General features: G+C 38.9%; 1 pseudogene; it reads left to right on the forward strand.

Annotated features, from left to right (window-relative positions):
- Positions 1-17,046: 17,046 nt before the first annotated feature.
- LOC100667381 (large ribosomal subunit protein uL11-like) lies at positions 17,047-18,102 on the forward strand (annotated as a pseudogene).
- Positions 18,103-18,351: the final 249 nt, after the last annotated feature.

Here is an 18,351-nt window from a genome sequence, read left to right on the forward strand (position 1 = left end):
AAGGCATTGTTTCAGGCAGTGGGTGGGTGCAGGCTGAGGAAAGAAGGCCAAAGAGATAGAGAAAGAATAGGGAAACTGGAAGTGATTTCTAAGAAAGGCAAAAGGGTCCTCCAAAGAGCCAGTGTAATATCTACTCTTGACCTCAAGCTCAGTGTAGCACAGCTTATCTATCCAGATAGAGGTAAAAAAAAAAAAAAAAAAAACATATCTAATTACTCTGGGAGGGAGACATTTTCAAACTGGGAAGTTTTAGATGACTAATTTATAAGATGCAGAAGTGGAAAGACTATAGGAAACAATTATGTGGATATAGACTGTCCTATATACTTAGCTGTGATTATAAACCGAGCCCAAAATATCATAGCTAATAGTGAGAAAATGTTTTTATTGGAACTTAATCATAAGAACCCCTAAAACTCATGAAAATAAATTTCTCATTATTAACAAAATGTAGGTTATAACTGCAACCATGTGATATTTCTTAGAAGGAGAAAAGAAGTTAAATGTTTCTGGGGATGAGAGGTTGAGTCATTACCCCTCCAAATTGTATGATGGCTCAATATAATATCTTTCCATTCATATTTAATTTTCACAGCATTATCTTTAGAAGGGTTATTTTTTCAAAGTATTTCTGGGCTCTATCAGTTTTCCCAAGGATCTCAGTTTAAAATCCTTTGACATTCAAATTATTTTCTTTTGAAGTGCCTATCTTGTCATCATTGTTATTGTTTTTGTCTTCTTTAATCGTTGATTAGTCTAAGACTGTCAGATAGGCATTTGGCAAGTGTATGATCTGAGCTGGTTTCATCACTGCATGGGCAGAGTTAGCAAGTAAGGATATTTGAGTGTCCAGTTATTTAGTGAATATTTTCATGTTATGATAGCTTTTACTTAACTACACAATCTTGTTACTTTAAGGCCTCAAACGACAGATACACAGGTAATGAATAAAGAAAATTCCTTCTAGTTTTGGACCTACAGAGCTAACAAACTCTTTTTAATGGTTTATATAAATTCCCTGTTTTCCACTGTAGGGGTGTACCATCTTTTATTTAATGAATGCCTTACTGATGGCCAGCAAAGGTGTTGACAGCCTTTTGAAAGTAAAATGTTGAAATGAGTATTCATATACATATATATTTGTACACAGATCAAGAAAAATCGATTCTTAGAAGTGGAGTTGCCAAATAAAATGGTACTAGTACATTATACATTTTGATAGATATTACCACATCACACTCTAAAATAGTTTCACCAATTTACTCTCCCAAAAACAATGTATAGGAATCCCTGGGTGGTGCAAATGGATGGTGCACTCAGCTGCTAGCTGAAAGGCTGGAAGTTCAAGTCCATTCAGAAGTGCCTGGGAGAAATGTCTGGCGATCTACTTCCAAAAATTTACCCACTGAAAATTTTGTGAAGCACAGTTATACTCTGACACACATAGGATCACTATGAGTTGAAATCGACTCAGCACCACACAACAACAACTGAACACACCCTTGCCAAGACTGGGAAGTATCACAACTTCTAAATTTTACCAATCCAATAGTTGGAGGAAAAAAAAAAAAATCTTATTTTTTAAATTTTAAATGAAAATTATTTAACATAAAAATTATGTTAAATCTCTTCCTTTTTCTCTTTCTTTCACCATTTGTATTTGCTTTTCTGTAAACTTCCTATTCATGTTCATCTGCTTTTATAATTGTTTTCCTGTTTCATATTTGTTTGTAAGATCTTTTTGCATATTAAACAGCCATTTGCTACATGGGATGCATATATTTTTATTTTGTTTTGGGTGTTGTTATACAGGCATTGAATTTTAATATAGTTAACTTTAGTTATGTTTTCATTTATAGCTTCAGATTTTGTGTCATGCTTAGTAAGGCCTTTCCTGCTGTAAAATTATTATTTTTTTAACTCTATAGTGTTTTCTTCTAGTACTTTTTGTTTCATTTTTTAAGCATGTTAAATATTCTTGAAATGAGAGGTCTTCAAAAGAATAGTTTTCCATATCACTTGCAGGTTTGATTAAAGCCCTATAACTAGGATGGGTCATCATTGTGTTCTTCTCCTAAGAGGAGGTGTAATAAATGGTATGAACACCGTTGATTCCCTTTCTTCTGCTAACATGGTGAACATATGTGCCCAGTGAACTTGTCTGATTACAAATTATGACTGAAGGAATGAGGGGAGGGTTTTTGTATATACAAGTCACCAGATGTTTTATAATGATTTGGATTAGACTAGAACCAGTGTTACAGGTCAAGACTGAGGCCCATTGACCAAGCTACACGGGGAAGTTTGTGCAGTGCCTGCTGGCACAATACATAAATATTCAGATTTATTACTCTCTGTCTCCAGCACCGAATTTGCCCACAGATTTATGAAAGGAAAAACATGAAATTGAGATTTGTAAATATTTGAAGTTTACTTCTGAGATCTAAAAAGGCAGTAAGAAGGCTAGTAATAAATTCAAAATAGAGGCTGGGGAATGCAGTAAGTTTGCAATTATAGGAATATAACTTAAGGAAGGAATCACAAACAATAAAATCTAATAATTTCACCCTTGGTTCATAAAACACCGAGCTCCACTGACATAAATTATTAGCCTGAGGAAAGTGGGGGTAAGTGAATATAGATGGTCACAAAGGAAATCATTGGTAGATTTGGCAACTAGAGTTAGAATTTCTAATTCTTCTGACAGGATGATTCCCCTTGCAAGTCAGTGGAGGCCAAATGCCTTTAAAATTCTTTACCAATGTGCATAATTTTCAGCATACTTTGCCCATTTTATAACTAATGATAACTCAGAAAACACAAAAGGTAGTCATTTCAGCAGCTTGATCAGGTTTCCATTTTTTGTTAATTTGGAGTCTAGTTCTGACAAGAATCAATGTTATGTAGCTTTTAGAATTGGGAGCCTATGTCAATTTGCAGGGCAAATATTAGGTTTCATTTCAGAAAGGCAGTTAGATCAGTGTTAGAGAACCTGGACCCCAGAGTCAAACAAAGCTAGTTTTTAAGTTCTATAGCTGTGTAGCTGGGCAAATTATTTCATTTCCCTCTGCCTTGCTTTCTTCATCGTTAAAACCAGGCTATTGATAACTTCAATTGGCAGACCCCATTCTGTGCCTACTAAAAAGCCAAACCCTGCCTCTGACTTCTTCACTGACACTGCAGGCCCACTCTTAACTTGTACCAGGTCTTCCTATGATTTACAAAAATGCAACCTAATAGACAAACTACAAAGCAGTACCCCTTCCTCTGGACTGACTCAGAGTATAAGGCAGATTCCAGCCTCTGCTGAGCAACATTGTACAAGACCATGAATGGAAGTCAGGTTTTCTTCATCTTTTGGGTATAGTTTCCTTAATCTCAAGGGAGGTGGTCCAGTGTCTGGACTAGCGATAAGTATGGTAGACCAAGCAGATGAAAAGCAAAGTCAGCTGGGGAGCTTCCTTGGTAAGGGGAAGGCCCAGGAGGAGAAAAGTCTTGTCCTGGCTCTTGGACAAAGATGCAGTCAGATGAGGGCACAGTGCTCCCAGCTCTTGTGGTCATTTTACAACCATAAGAAGTAGGCCAAGAAACTCTGAACCAATGCTACAATCTCCTACTTGTAAACTTTTGATAGGAGAAAAATAATCTCTATTTGTTCAAACTACCATAGGGTTTTATGTCACTCAGATCTGAAAACTTTCCTAATTGATTAAGGACTATAACAGCTTTTGTAAGGATTAAATGAGATGGTACAGTCCACCCTCTTAGTCAGGAATGTAGTAAGGATTAAGGTATTGGTACCTGCCATGATAGTGGTGAAGACAATGAACTAATCACCATTATGACTGAGCAAGGTAATGGAAAGACCTTGCGACTGAGAAAAGACCACTTCGATTTGAGTTCCCATCTTTGTGTCTTGGGCAAATTACCTATTTGAGGGCTCAATTTGCACATGGGTAAAGGAGCATTATAGGGAAGCTGGGAGGATTCAAACAGAAGGTATGTAAAAATTGTTTTACAAACTGTAAAGTACAATGTGCTGCTGTTATTGTTGTTGTTGTTAGGTGCCATACAGTAGGTTCCAGCTCATAGTGACATTATGTACAACAGAACAAACCACTGCCCAGTCCTGTGCCATCTTCACAATCTTTGCTATGTTTGAGTTCATTGTTGCAGCTACTGTGTCAACCCATAACATTGAATGTCTTTGCCTTTTATGCAGACCCTCTACTTTACCAAGCATGATGTCTTTCTCCAAGGACTGGTCCTTCCTGATAACATCTCCAAAGTATTTGAGACGAAGCCTTGCTGTCCTCTCTTCTTAAGAGCATTCTGACTGTACTTCTTCCAAAACAGATTTGTTCATTCTTCTAGCAGTTGATGGTATATTCAATATTCATCACCAACATCATAATTCAAACTCATCAATTCTTCCTTGGTCTTCCTTATTCATTATCCAGCTTTTGAATACATATGAGATGATTGTAAAGGTCATGGCTTGAGTCAGGCGCATCTTAGTCTTCAAAATGACATCTTTGCTTTTTGACATTTTAAAGAGGCCTTTTGCAGCAGAGTTGCCCAATGCAATATGGCATTTGAATTCTTGACTGCTGCTTCCACGGGTGTTGACTTTGGATCCAAGAAAAATGAAATCCTTGACAACTTCAATCTTTTCTCCTTTCATCATGATTTTGTTTATTGGTCTAGTTGTGAGGATTTTTGTTTTATGTTGAGAGGTAACCCACACTGAAGGCTTGGGTCTTTGATCTTCATCAGTAAGTGCTTCAAGTCCTCCTCACTTTCAGCAAACAAGGTTGTGTCATCTGCATATCACCGGTTGTTAATGAGTATTCCTCCAATCCTGATGCCATGTTCTTCTTCTTATATTCCAGCTTCATGGACTATTTGCTTAGCATACAGATTGAATAAGTATGGTCAAATGATACAACTCTGATGCACACCTTCCCTGACTTTAAACCACATTGTATCCCCTTGTTCTCTTTGAACAACTGCCTCTTGGTCTATGTGCAGGTTCACCAAGAGCACAATTGTTTTAGAATTCTCATTCTTTGCAATGTTATTCATAATTTGTTATGATCCACATAGTTGAGTGCTTTTGCATATTCAATAAAACACAGGTAAACATCTTTCAGGTATTCTCTGCTTTCAGCCAAGATCCATCTGATATCAGCAATGATATCACTTGTTCCACATTCCCTTCTGAACCTGGCTTGAATTTCTGGCAGTTCCCTGTCGTACTGTTCCAACCACCTTTGAATTGTCTTCTGCAAAATTTTACTTGGGTGTAATATTAATGATATTGTTCAATAATGTCCACATTCTGTTGGATCACCCTTCTTTGGAATGGGCACAAAAATGGATTTCTTCCAGTTGGTTGGCCAGGTAGCTGTCTTCCAAATTTCTTGGCACAGATAAGTGAGAACTTCCAGCATTACATCTGTTTGTTGAAACATCTCAACTGGTATTCTGTCAATTCCTGAAGCGTTGTTTTTCAACAATGCCTTCAGTGCAGCTTGGACTTCTTGTTTCAGTACCATTGGTTTTTAATCATGTGCTACTTCCTAAAATGGTTGATCAATTCTTTTTGGTAGGTGACTCTGTGTATTCCTTTCATCTTCTTTTGATGCTTCCTGTGTCTTCAATATTTTGCCCATAGAATCCTTCAATATTGCAACCTGAGGCTTGAATTTTTTTCTTTAGTTCTTTCAGCTTGAGAAATGCTAAGTATATTCTTCCCTTTTGGTTTTCTAGCTCCAGGGCTTTGCACGTTTCATTATAATACTTTACTTTGTCTTCTTGATCTGCCCTTTGAAATCTTCTGTTAAGTATTTTACTTCATCATTTTTTTCCATTCCCTTTAGCTACTCGACATTCAAGAGCAAGTTTCAGAGTCTCTCTGACATCCATTTTGTTTTTTCTTTCTTTCCTGTCTTTTTAATGACCTTTTGCTTTCTTCGTGTATGATGTCATCCCACAACTTGTCTGGTCATTGGTGTTTGGTGCTTCAAATCTGATCTTGAATTGGCCTCTAAATTCAGGTAGCATATACTCAAGTTTATACTTCGGTTATCATCAACTTGTTTTAATTTTCTTCAGCTTCAGCTTGAACTTGTGTATGAGAAATTGATGGTCTGTTCCGCAGTTGGCCCCGACCTTGTTCTGACCAATGATATTGAGCTTTTCCAGTTTCTTTTCCCACAGATGTAGTCAATTTGACTCCTGTGTATTCCATCTGGTGAGGTCCACGTGTATAATCACTATTTATATTGTTGAAAAAGGTATTACAATGAAGAAGCTGTTGGTCTATCATGGGATCTCTGGCATCATTTCTATCACCAAAACTATATTTTCCAACTACCAATCCTTGTTCTTTGTTTCCAACTTTTGCATTCCAATCACCAGTAATTATCAATGTGTCTTACTTACATGTTTGATCAAATTCAGACTGCAGAAGCTGGTAGAATTTTTCAGTTTCTTCATCTTTGGCATTAGTGGTTGGTACATAAATTTGAGTAACAGTGGTATTAACTGGGCTCCTTGTAGGCATATGGATATCATCCTATAATTGACAGTGTTGTACTTTGTGATAGATCTTGAAATAGTCTTTTTGAAATGAAAATGAAGTATGATTCAGGGGTTAGTTATTGTTGATGTTATAGTATCTTAACCTTCAGTTCTAAAGGCAAGATTAAAATTGCCCTCAAATTAGAGATAAAAGTAATAATAAATGACTGAGTCTGATTATAGACAAGGGTATTTTTATTGAGTAATAAGAATTAAAAACTATGTTCATCTGTTTTGGCCAGAAACTGATCTCATACGAATACCTGGGAACACAGAATAAGGCAATAAAATCATCTAGAGTGGAAAAGATGATCTATTTTTTCTTCCAAAGATACAGTGCACTATTAAAGAAACATTGACAAGGAGAAAGATCGAGAGATTTTAAATTGGAAGATGACAAGCAGAGACTAGATTATAGAAATGAAAGCCAGGTGTTTTTTGCCAGGTGGGGTATTTCACACAGTGTTCAACTCAAAAGTTGGCCACAGAAAAGACCCAGGAGAGGGGTTAGTTACAGTTATCATTTCCTTTTCGGTATCCTGTGACTCCCAGATTTGATAGGCACTTCCAGTGTAGACAAGTGAATTATGTGTCCCAGGCAAACAGGCCTGTGAATTACTTAGGCTCCATTCAGTTTGAGGTGCTGTTTAAAGGGTCTGCCTATTCTCAACAGTGTCCTTAAACATAAACATACAAATACCACAAAGTACAATTACCTTGTGTAATAACTGGAGTTTGTATCTGGTATTTCACCTCATACCTCTACACTAGGCATTAACAAAAGTTTTAGCCAAGAATGACTAAGCAAATGTCTTCAAAAGGAATAAAGAAAAATGAAAATATCTTCATTTCTAATTCAGTATGAGTTTTTGTTTGTCATCCTAGTTCCAAATGCTTCAGTAATTCTGTGTCTCAACATGCTTCAAAACCCACATGGATTTGGTTATTGTAACACAGTAGAGCCACAAATTACTGAGAAGTCTCTGACTCACTAACATTACTAAAAGTTCATATTTTTAAAAATAAACTTCATCAATTGAGACTGTTTGATTTTATTTCTGATCTGATTTGCAAAGTCAGGGATTCATGTAAATCCAGAAGGCACTGGTATCTTTATTCCTTGTAATATGTATTCTGTATAAACAAACTCCTAGAATGTCCTGAAAACTTAACTAATCTGGGCTGGATGGAAGTTTGTGAATGATCCCAGCTTTTTGCAGGAAAGAAACCACCTTTGGGTAAGTACTAATATCAGATTTTCTTTGCTTATTAATCAAAAAACAATTATTCTATGATTAATTTCTGAGCTACATTACTAGTCCTTCTAGGGTTTTGCTTTTTAATCATTCCATGCCCATTTCAACATAGGCAACACAAGCTGATAGATTCAAGTGCTAGTCCCAGCACTATTGAGTTAAACATTTAATTCTAAAGAGACTGTCCAGTTGCTCGTCTAGCATTGCTATTACTTGTCTAGTAGGTCATGTACATGCTGAGCTGCTAAGCTAAAGATGCTTCAAATTATAGGGACTGAAACTAAAAAAAAAAGTGTCTGTTTCTTTTAAGTAACAATGTAGAAGTAAGTAGGTAGGCCCATTCTGGTAGGTGATGTCGACATCCTCAACTTGTGGCTCCCACTGTGGACCCAAGCTGGCTGCTATACTCCTTCTCATCTCACAGCTGGGGAAGGGGAAGGAGTGCAGACCCAGGCATTTTAAAGGAAACACTTGGAAGCGGCCCACTTCATTCCTTCAAATATCCCACCGGGAAGAATTTAGTCACACAGCCGCCTCCCACTGGAAGGGAAGTAAGGGAAATGTGGAGCTAGGAGTTCACCAATGTGATCAACTGAGGTTCTATTGCTATGGAAGAAGGATAGAATGGATATTGACAAATAACCAAAAGTCTGCCATGTTGTTATTGTTAGGTGCCCTCGAGTTGGCTCTGAGTGACCCTTAGTACAACAGAACAAAACACTGCCCAGTCCTATGCTATCTTCACAATCGTTGCTCTGTTTGAGACCATTATTACAGCTACTGTATCAATCCACCTCGTTGAGTGTCTTCCTCTTTTTTGCTGACCCTCTACCATGTATGATGTCCTTCTCCAGGGACTGGTCCCTCCTGATTATACACCCAAATTATGTGAGATGAAGTCTCACCATCCTCACTTCTAAGGAGCATTCTGGCTGTACTTCTTTCAAGACAGGTTTGTCCACTCTTCTGACAGTTCATGGTATATTTAATATTGTTCACCAACACCATAATTCAAAGGCATCAATTCTTTTCTAGTTTCCTTATTCATTGTCTAGCTTTCACATATATATGAGGTGATTGAAAATACCATGGCTTGGGTCAGCTGCGTCATAGTCCTCAAAGTAACATCTTTGCTTTTTAAGGAGGTTTTCTGCAGCAGATTTGCCCAGTGCAATACGGCATTTGATTTCTTGATTGCTGCTTCCATAGGTATTGATTGTGGATCCAAGTAAAGTGAAATCCTTGACAACTTCAATATTTTCTCCATTTATCATGATGTTGCTATTGGTCCAGCTATGAGGATTTTTTTGTTTTCTTTACACTAGGTAAATAAGGATGAAGCTTCTCAAACTTTAATATGCATAATAAATTACCTAGAGACTCTGTTGAAATGAAAATTTTGATTCAGTAGGTCTAGGATGAGACTTGAGATACTGCATTTCTAACAAGCTCCCAGGTAATGCCTATGCTGCTGGTATGTGGACCACAAATTGAGCAGCAAGGAACTAGAAAATGCTCTTGATTACAAGAAACAGGGACTTCTTTAGATCACCTTAAGAAATCATTTACTACTACTCAAACTATTTCAGAACATAGAAAAGGAGGAGATACTTCTGAATTCATTCTATGGAGCCAATGGAGCCAGCATAACCTTGATAACAAAACCAGGCAAAGACACCACAAAAAAAGAAAATTACAGACAAATATCTCTTATAAATAAAGATGCAAAACTTGTTAACAAAATTGTAGCCAACAGAATTCAGCATCATATTAAAAAAAAATAATACACCACAACCAAGTAGGATTCATACCAGGTATCCAAGGGTGGTTCGGCATTAGAAAATCAATCAACATTATCCACCACATAAGTAAAGGGATTGCATGATCATCTCAATCAATGCAAAAAGGCTTTCAATAAAGTCCAACACCCATTCCTGATAAAAACTGCCAATAAAATAGGTATAGAAGGGAAATTCCTCAATACGATAAAGGATATCTATACAAAATCAACAGCCAACATCATTCTTAATGGAGAGAGGCTGAAAACATTCCTCCTGAGAATAGGAACAAGACAAGGATGCCCTTTATCACCACTCCTATTCTTTGGGTTTATTTAACATAGTGCTGAAAGTCCTAGCTAGAGTAATAAGGCAAAAAATAAATAAATAAATAAAAGATATCCAAATTGGTAAGGAAGAAGTAAAGCTACCCCTACTTGCAGATGACATGATACTACACATTGAGAACCCAAAGGACACAAAAAGAAAACTACCGGAACTAACAAAAAGATTCAACAGAGTAACAGGATACAAGATAAACCTACAAAAATCATCAGGATTCCTATACACCAATAAAGAGAACTATGGAAAGGAAATCAGGAAAGCAATACCATTTATAATAGCCCCTGGAAAAAAAAAAATATTTAGGAATAAATCTAACCAGGGATGTAAAAGACTTATACAAAGAAAACTACAAAACACTACCGCAAGAAACCAAACGAGACCTACGTAAATGGAAAAATATACCATGTTCATGGATAGGTAGGCTCAATGTTGTGAAAATGTCAATCCTCCCCAAAGCACTCTACAAATACAATATAATCCTGATCCAAATACTAAAAGCATTCTTTATCAAGATGGAAAAACTAATCATTAACTTTACATGGAAGGGAAAGAGGCCCTAGATAAGTAAAGCACTAAAGCACTATTGGAGAAAAAGAATAAAGTGGGGGGACTTGCACTACCTGACCTCAGAACCTACTATAGCGCTACTGTAGTCAAAAGAGCCTGGTACTGGTACAACAACAGACACCTGACTAATGGAACAGAATCAAGAACCCAAATGTAAATCCATCCACCTACAGTCACTTGATCTTCAACAAAGGCCTAAAGTCCATTAAATGAGGAATAGACAGTCTTTTTAACAAATGGTGGTAGCAAAACTGGATGCCCACCTGTAAAAAAATGAAACAGGACCCATACTGCACACCATACTCAAAAACTAACTCAAAATGGATCAAAGATCTAAATATAAAACCAAAAACTATAAAGATCATAGAAGAAAAAATAGGGTCAACGCTACAGGCCCTATTACCAAAAACCAAACCCAGTGCCGTCGAGTCGATTCCAACTCATAGCAACAGGCCCTAATACACGGCATAAATAGCATATGAACCATAACTAACAATACACAAACACCAGAAAATAAGCTAGATAACCAGGATCTTCTAAAAATAAAACAGTTATCATAACAAATTATGGATAACACTGTGAAGAATGGGAATGCCAGGCCACTTCATTGTGCTCATGAGGAACCTATATATGGATCAACAGGCAATTGTTAAAACAGAACAAGGGGATACTACATGGTTTAAAGTCAGGAAAGGTGTGCATCAGGGTTGTATCCTTTCACCATACTTATTCAACCTGTATGCCGAGGAAATTATCCAAGAAGCTGGAATATATGAAGAAGAACATGGCATCAGGATTGGAGGAAGGCTCATTAACAATCTGCATTATGCAGATGACACAATGTTGCTTGCTGAAAGTGAAGGGGACTTGGAGCACTTACTAATGAAAATCAAAGACCACAGCCTTCAGTATGGATTACACTTCAACATAAAGAAAATGAAAATCCTCACAAATGGGTCAATAAACAACATCATGATAAATGGAGAAAAGATTGAAGTTGTCAAGGATTTCATTTTACTTGGAGCCACAATCAACACTCATGGAAGCAGCAGTCAGAAAATTGAAAGACACATTGCATTGGACAAATCTGCTGCAAAAGACCTCTTTCAAGTGTTGAAAAGCAAAGTTGTCACCTTGAAGACTAAGGTGCGCCTGAACCAAGCCATGGTGTTTTCATTTGCCTCATATGCATGTGAAAGCTGGATGATGAATAAGGAAGATCGAAGAAGAACTGATGCCTTTGAACTGTGGTGCTGGTAAGGAATATTGAATATACCATGGACTGCCAAAAGAACAAACAGGTCTGTCTTGGAAGAAGTACAACCAGAATGCTCCTTAGAAGCAAGGATGACCAGATTACATCTCACATATTTTTGACATGTTTTTAGGAGGGATCTGTCCCTGGAAAAGGACATCGTGCTTGGTAGAGGGCCACTGGAAAATAGGAAGACCCTAAACAAGATGGATTGACACAGTGGATGCAACAATGGGCTCAAGCATATCAATTATTGTGAGGACGGCACAGGACCAGGCAGTGTTTTTTCTGTTGTACGTAGGGTCGCTGCAAGTCAGAACTGACTGGACGGCACCTAACAACAACAACATGCATGTCAGAAGACTTCACCAAAAGAGTAAAAAGAGAACTACAGACTGGGAAAAAAAAAAATTGGCTATGACAAATCCAACAAAGGTCCAATCTCTAAAGTCTACAGGAAAATTCAACAACTCTACAACAAAAAGACAAATAATCCAATTAAAAAATGGGCAAAGGAATGAACAGACACTTCATCAAAGAAAACATTCAGGCAATTAGCAGACACTCGAGACCACTAGTCATTAGAGAAATGCAAATCAAAACTACAATGAGATACCATCTCAGCTCAACATTACTGGCACAAATAAAAAAAAAACAGAAAATAACAATTGTTAGAGAGGCTGCTGGGTGATTGGAACTCTTTTGCACTACTGGTGGGAATGCAGAATGGTACAACCATTTTGGAAAATGATACGGCGCTTCCTTAAAAAGCTAGAAATGGGAATACCGTATGATCCAGCAATCCCACTCCTAGTAATAAATTCTAGAGAAATAAGAGCCATCACAGATATAGACATATGCACACCTATGTTCAGTGCAGCATTATTCACAATAGCAAAACAGATGGGAACAACCTAAGTGCCTATCAGCAGATGAATGGATAAACACACTATGGTACTTACAAACAATGGAATGCTATGCAACAATAAAGAACAATGATGAATCTGTGAAATATCTCACAACATGAATAATCTGAAGGGCATTATGCTGAGTGAAATACGTCAATCACAAAAGGGCAAATACTGCATGAGACCATTATTACAAAATCTCATGAAAAGGTTTACACACAGAAAGAAACAATCTTTGAGGGAGGAGAGGGATGGGGAGGGCAAAACACTAACTGGACAACAGATAAGAGGACCCTGGTGGCGTAGCGCTTAATGCTACAGCTGCTAACCAAGAGGTCAGCAGTTCAAATCCGCCAGGTGCTCCTTGGAAACTCTATGGGGGCAGTTCTACTATGTCCCACAGGGTCGCTATGAGTCGGAATCGACTCGACGGCAGTGGGTTTGGTTTTGGTTTTTGGTGAAGGATAAAACAGTACGCAATACTGGGGAAGTCAGAACAACTTGACCAAGGCAAGGTCATGGACTCTCCACAGATACATCCAAACTCCCTGAGGGACAGAATTACTGGTCTGAGGGCTGGGGACCATGGTCTTAGGGGACATCTAACTCAATTGGCATAACATAGTTTATAAAGAAAATGTTCTACATCCTACTTTGGTGAGTAGCGCCTGGGGTCTTAAAAGCTTATGAGCAGCTATCTAAGATACTCCACTGATTCCACCCCTTCAGGAGCTAGAGAGAATGAAGAAAACCAAAGACATAAGGGAGAGATTAGTCCAAAAGACTAATGGACCACAACTCCCACAGCCTGCACCAGACTGAGTCCAGCACAACCCGGCTATTACCACTGACTGCTCTGACAGGGATCACAATAGAGGGTCCCGGACAGAGCTGGAGAAAAATGTAAAACAAAATTCTAACTCACAAAAAAAGACCAGATTTACTGGCCTGACAGCTACTGGAGAAAACCCAAAAGTATGATCTCCAGACGCGCTTTTAGTTCAGTAACGAAGTCACTCTTGATGTTCACCCTTCATCCAAAGATTAGACAGGCCCATAAAACAAAATGAGACTAAAGGGGCACACTAGCCCAGGGGCAAGGACTAGAAGGTAGGAGGAGACAGGAAAGCTGGTAATAGGGAACCCAAGATCCAGAAGGGAGAGTGTTGACATGTCGTGGGGTTATAAACCAATGGAATAAAATAATATGTGTACTAACTGTTTAATGAGAAGCTAGTTTGTTCTGTAAACCTGAATCTGAAGTACAATTAAAAAAAAAAAAAGAACTTACTGGTCTGACAGAGACTGGAGAAACTCCCAGAGTACGGCCCCTTACACACTTTTAACTCAGTACTGAAGCCACTCCTGAGGTTCACCCTTCAGCCAAAGATTAGGCAAGTCCATAAAACAAAACAAGATTACACGGGCACACCAGCTCAGGGGCAAGGACGAGAAGGCAGGAAGGGACAGGAAAGCTGGTAACAAAGAACCCAAGGTCGAGAAGAGGAGAGTGTTGACATGTCATGGGGTTGGCAGCCAGATTCGACGGCACTGGGTGTTCTGGGTCACAAAACAATATACGTATTAATTGTTTAACGAGAAACTAATTTGCTCTGTAAACCCTCATCTAAAGTGCAATTGGAAAAAAAAGAAAGCATTTATGCAGAGGAAGACGGTGAAGAAACAAGGCAACTCTAAGTACTCTCAACTTTTTTCTTGACCATGGAGTCTCTATTTACCTTGGCATCAATGCTCTGTTCTCTCAAACCAAACTGGACGATTCTCTCCATATTCTGTAGTCCACTTGCCTCAGTTAGACAGAGTGTCTTCTCTCAACCAAATGCCATGGTATCATGGGTCACCTGGCACCCTGTAAATGGGATAAACTTTGGTCAGGTGCCCATACGTGGCACAATCAGTGGCCACATCTGAAATGAACAGCCTGATGTGTCTTCTCTTAGCAAAGAGCTGTTGGCATCGTGGCTTAAGTTACAGGGGAAGCTGTACAGAAAACTATAGTTAATTTGTTCGGATATTATAGCAAAGCATAGTAACCTATGCTTTGTGGATAAAAAACTGAGACATATTAAGGTAATACAGATTTAGCCTCCGATCTGATGACATATAATTATTATAGTTAGTATATTCACTGTTTTCTAATTATAGAAGTAGTAGGTGCACATCGTTTACTTATGGGTAAAACAAAACCCATAATTTTAAACTTCAGTTAATTCATGTTTTTTTTTAATTAACTTAAAAATATAGGTAAAGTAAGAGATACCAAGTTATGAAAAGAACAAAAGGGGAAAATTTTAAATAGAAAAGGTACACTGCTTGTATGTTACATACCTATGATTTGTTCATTTCTATTCTCAATGTATTCTTGTTGTTTGATGCCATATTAGTACAACTTTTATACTTAACTAATTTACTTTTAATTTACTCAGCCTGATCCTTTCCTGATTCTCAGAGCATCCAGATTCTACTCATAATCTTGGCATCTGGAGAAGTCCCCTCTCCATGGAAGGCCCCTTTTCTGTTTATTGGGTTCTGTCTTTCCTGGCCCTCTAAGGAGGAAGTATACCCCAGCATGGTTAGATGCAGCTGTTTTTAATTAACCCCTTCAGCTGTCTTCCAGATGAGTGACTCAATATGACTTGGCAAACTGGTGGTTTCTAAGGAGTCATACATATTTACAACACACCAATATGCTTAATAAATTTAACCCATCTTACACCAGGAGTGCAAGATGACACCAACGTCTCTATCCCACTCATAAAATTGCAATTCACTGACTAACCAGGTCGGAATGTTACTTCTCTGTGAGCTGAAGTCTCACAATGGGAATTTAGTGTCCTGATGATCCTTTCCCTCTGTTAGGCAAGAGCCCGGCAAGGGCTGAGCAGGACCTGAATGGGCTTCATAGAGCCACTGTGGGACATGGGAAATGGTACCTTCTCTACATTTTTTTTTTCTACATGGTTGCACATTGTAAAGATGAAGGTCATAAAATGTCAGGCGAGGGGCACTGAAGCCAGGGCATCAGTCAAGGATCAGGCTGAAAGCAGGAGTCAACCTGCGGAAACCAAAGCAGGGGCCAGGAAGGAAGGAATGCCAAAGCTTGTGAAGTACTGAAATGAACTGGAAGCAGTCAGAAGAAAGTCCAAGGATAAAGATGGAATTTGTTCCCTTCCAATCCCAGAACTTTCTAAGTATTCTTGCCAACTTGAAAAAGTATGGAGGGCTGTATATAGGAGTATAAGGGAAGTGGCCAGAACAGTATGTCCCCGTGTGGTATAAATGGTTAAGGCACTCGGCTGTTAACCCAAAGGCTGGAGGCTCAAGTCCACCCAGAGGCTCCTCAGAAGAAAGGCCTTGTGATCTACTTCTGGAAAATTAGTCACTGAAAACCCTATGAAGCACAGGTCTACTCGGACCCACAAGTTCTATTCAGCTGCAGGGCAAATGGTTATAGCAGAAAAAAAAAAAAAAAAAAAAACCGCTGCCATCGAGTTGATTCCAACTCATAGCGACCCTATAGGACAGAGTAGAACTGTCCCATAGAGTTTCCAAGGAGTACACAGTGGATTCTAACTGCTGACCTTTTGGTGAGCAGCCATAGTTTTTAACCACTACGCCACCAGGGTTTCCTATAGCAGAATACATGGGAACAAAATGAGTCTCTTCCTTGAAGCAAAGAGGCCAGGCCATTGCCTGGTGGGTTAAGGGGAGCTGTCAGCTGGAGAAGCTGGGCCTGGGAGAAGTTCTATGAAGGAGAGAGTAGCAAAAAGTGTCTTTCTGAAACACAACTTCACTGACCTCACAGTTTGGCTTCCTGGCTTTCTCTCTCCAAAAGGAGATCACCTCTTGTGATCTTGTGAATACAGTACAGATAAAATATATGGAGAAAATAGTTAATCCACCAAGGGTTTTTCATAGCTTACCTCTTCATCTTTACCCTTTTCTTAACCAGATTCCCAACGATAAACGATAAACTAAGTCACAGGGGCTGTGTACGTTTGATTATATACATCTTTTCTTCAGTGGAGTCTTCTCAAGCTTCAAATAAAGAAGGAGCATGTTGTTGTGTGCCACTAAGGTGACTGTGACTCCTAGCAACCCTGTAGGACAGAGTAGAACTGTCCCATAGGTTTCCTAGGCTATAATCTTTACAGGAGCAGATAACCAGGTTTTTTCTCCTGGAGAGCTGCTGGTGGGTTCTTTCAAGTACATAAGGTGACACAAAGCAGAAGTCTATATCTGCTATAAAAATCAAGCACAGTAGTTCTTGGCTCTCAGCTTGGGGAAGGCCTAGGCGCAACTTTCTTCAGTCATCCAGGATCTGGGTTCCATCCAGGTCTGACCTTAGTGGGATCAAAGTCATGTACCTGAGGTGCACCAGTGGGCAAGTCAGTGCCACATCCACCCTGACCCCCAAGATCAGCCCTCTGAGCTTGTCTCCAAAAGAGACTGGTGATGACATTGTCAAGGCAACCAGTGACTGCAACGGTCTAAAGATTACAGTCAAACTGACTATTCAGAATGGACAGGCCCAGACTGAGGTGGTATGTTCTATGTCTGTTTTGATCATCAAAGCCCTCAAGGAACCACCCAGAAATAGGAAGAAGCAGAAAAATATCAAGCAGTGTGGAAACAGTAGTGAAATGAACCAGAAGCAGCTAGAAGAAAGTTCAGAGATAAAGATAGAATTTGGCTACCCTGGAGCTTTCAGTTAGTGTTTGGGGTGGTAAATAAAGCATATTCATGACCACTGCCTTAGTCATTCATTCAGCAACACATTCATTTTCTATGTTCTGAAATAATTTGAATAGTACTGGTATAAGCTCTTCTCTGAATGTTTGGTAGAATTCTCCAGTGAAGCTTCCTGGGCCAGGGCTTTTTTTGTTGTTGTTGTGAGGTTTCTTTTTCTTTTTAATTACTTTTTCAATCTTGTCCCTTTTTTTACATCTGTTCAGATTTTCAACATCAGTTTGTGTTAATTTGGGTAAGTAGTGTGTTTCTGGAAACCCTGATGGCACAACGGTTAACAGCTACAGCTGCTAACCAAAAGGTCGGCAGTTTGAATCCACCAGGCACTCCTTGGAAACTCCATGGGGCATTTCTACTCTGTCCTATAGGGTCGCTATGAGTCGGAATCAACTCAATGGCACTGGTGGGTTTGTTGGAGTGTGTTTCTAGTGGAAATACCACTTTCAATGAGATTGTCAACATTGTCTGACAGTTGCAGCACTGATGTTTAGCCAGAAAATCTCTGGAACTATGAAGGGGAGCCTGGGGACCGTCAATTCTGTGGATTGCAATGTTGATGGCACCACCCTCATGACATCAACAGTGGTGCCGTGGAATGCTCAGCTAGCTATGAACTACAAAGGAAAACATTTCAATAAAGGATCAGTTGATGAAAGGAAGGAAGGAAACGGAGAGGAGGTGTACGGGAAGGAGAAAAGAAGAGAAGGGGAGGAAAAGTGAAGGGAGGGGAGGGGAAGGAAGGAAGGAAAGGGAAAGACAGCATCTGTATCAAGCCAAGAATGCTTTGTCAACAGTCACAGAACTAGAAACAGAGGTTCATTCTATTATGGCCTTACGTGTGTTCAAGAATCCACATAGCTCAGTTTAGGTGTGGTTAAACTAGGGTT

Source organism: Loxodonta africana, chromosome 9, assembly GCF_030014295.1.
Source record: "Loxodonta africana isolate mLoxAfr1 chromosome 9, mLoxAfr1.hap2, whole genome shotgun sequence".
Taxonomy (NCBI): domain Eukaryota; kingdom Metazoa; phylum Chordata; class Mammalia; order Proboscidea; family Elephantidae; genus Loxodonta; species Loxodonta africana.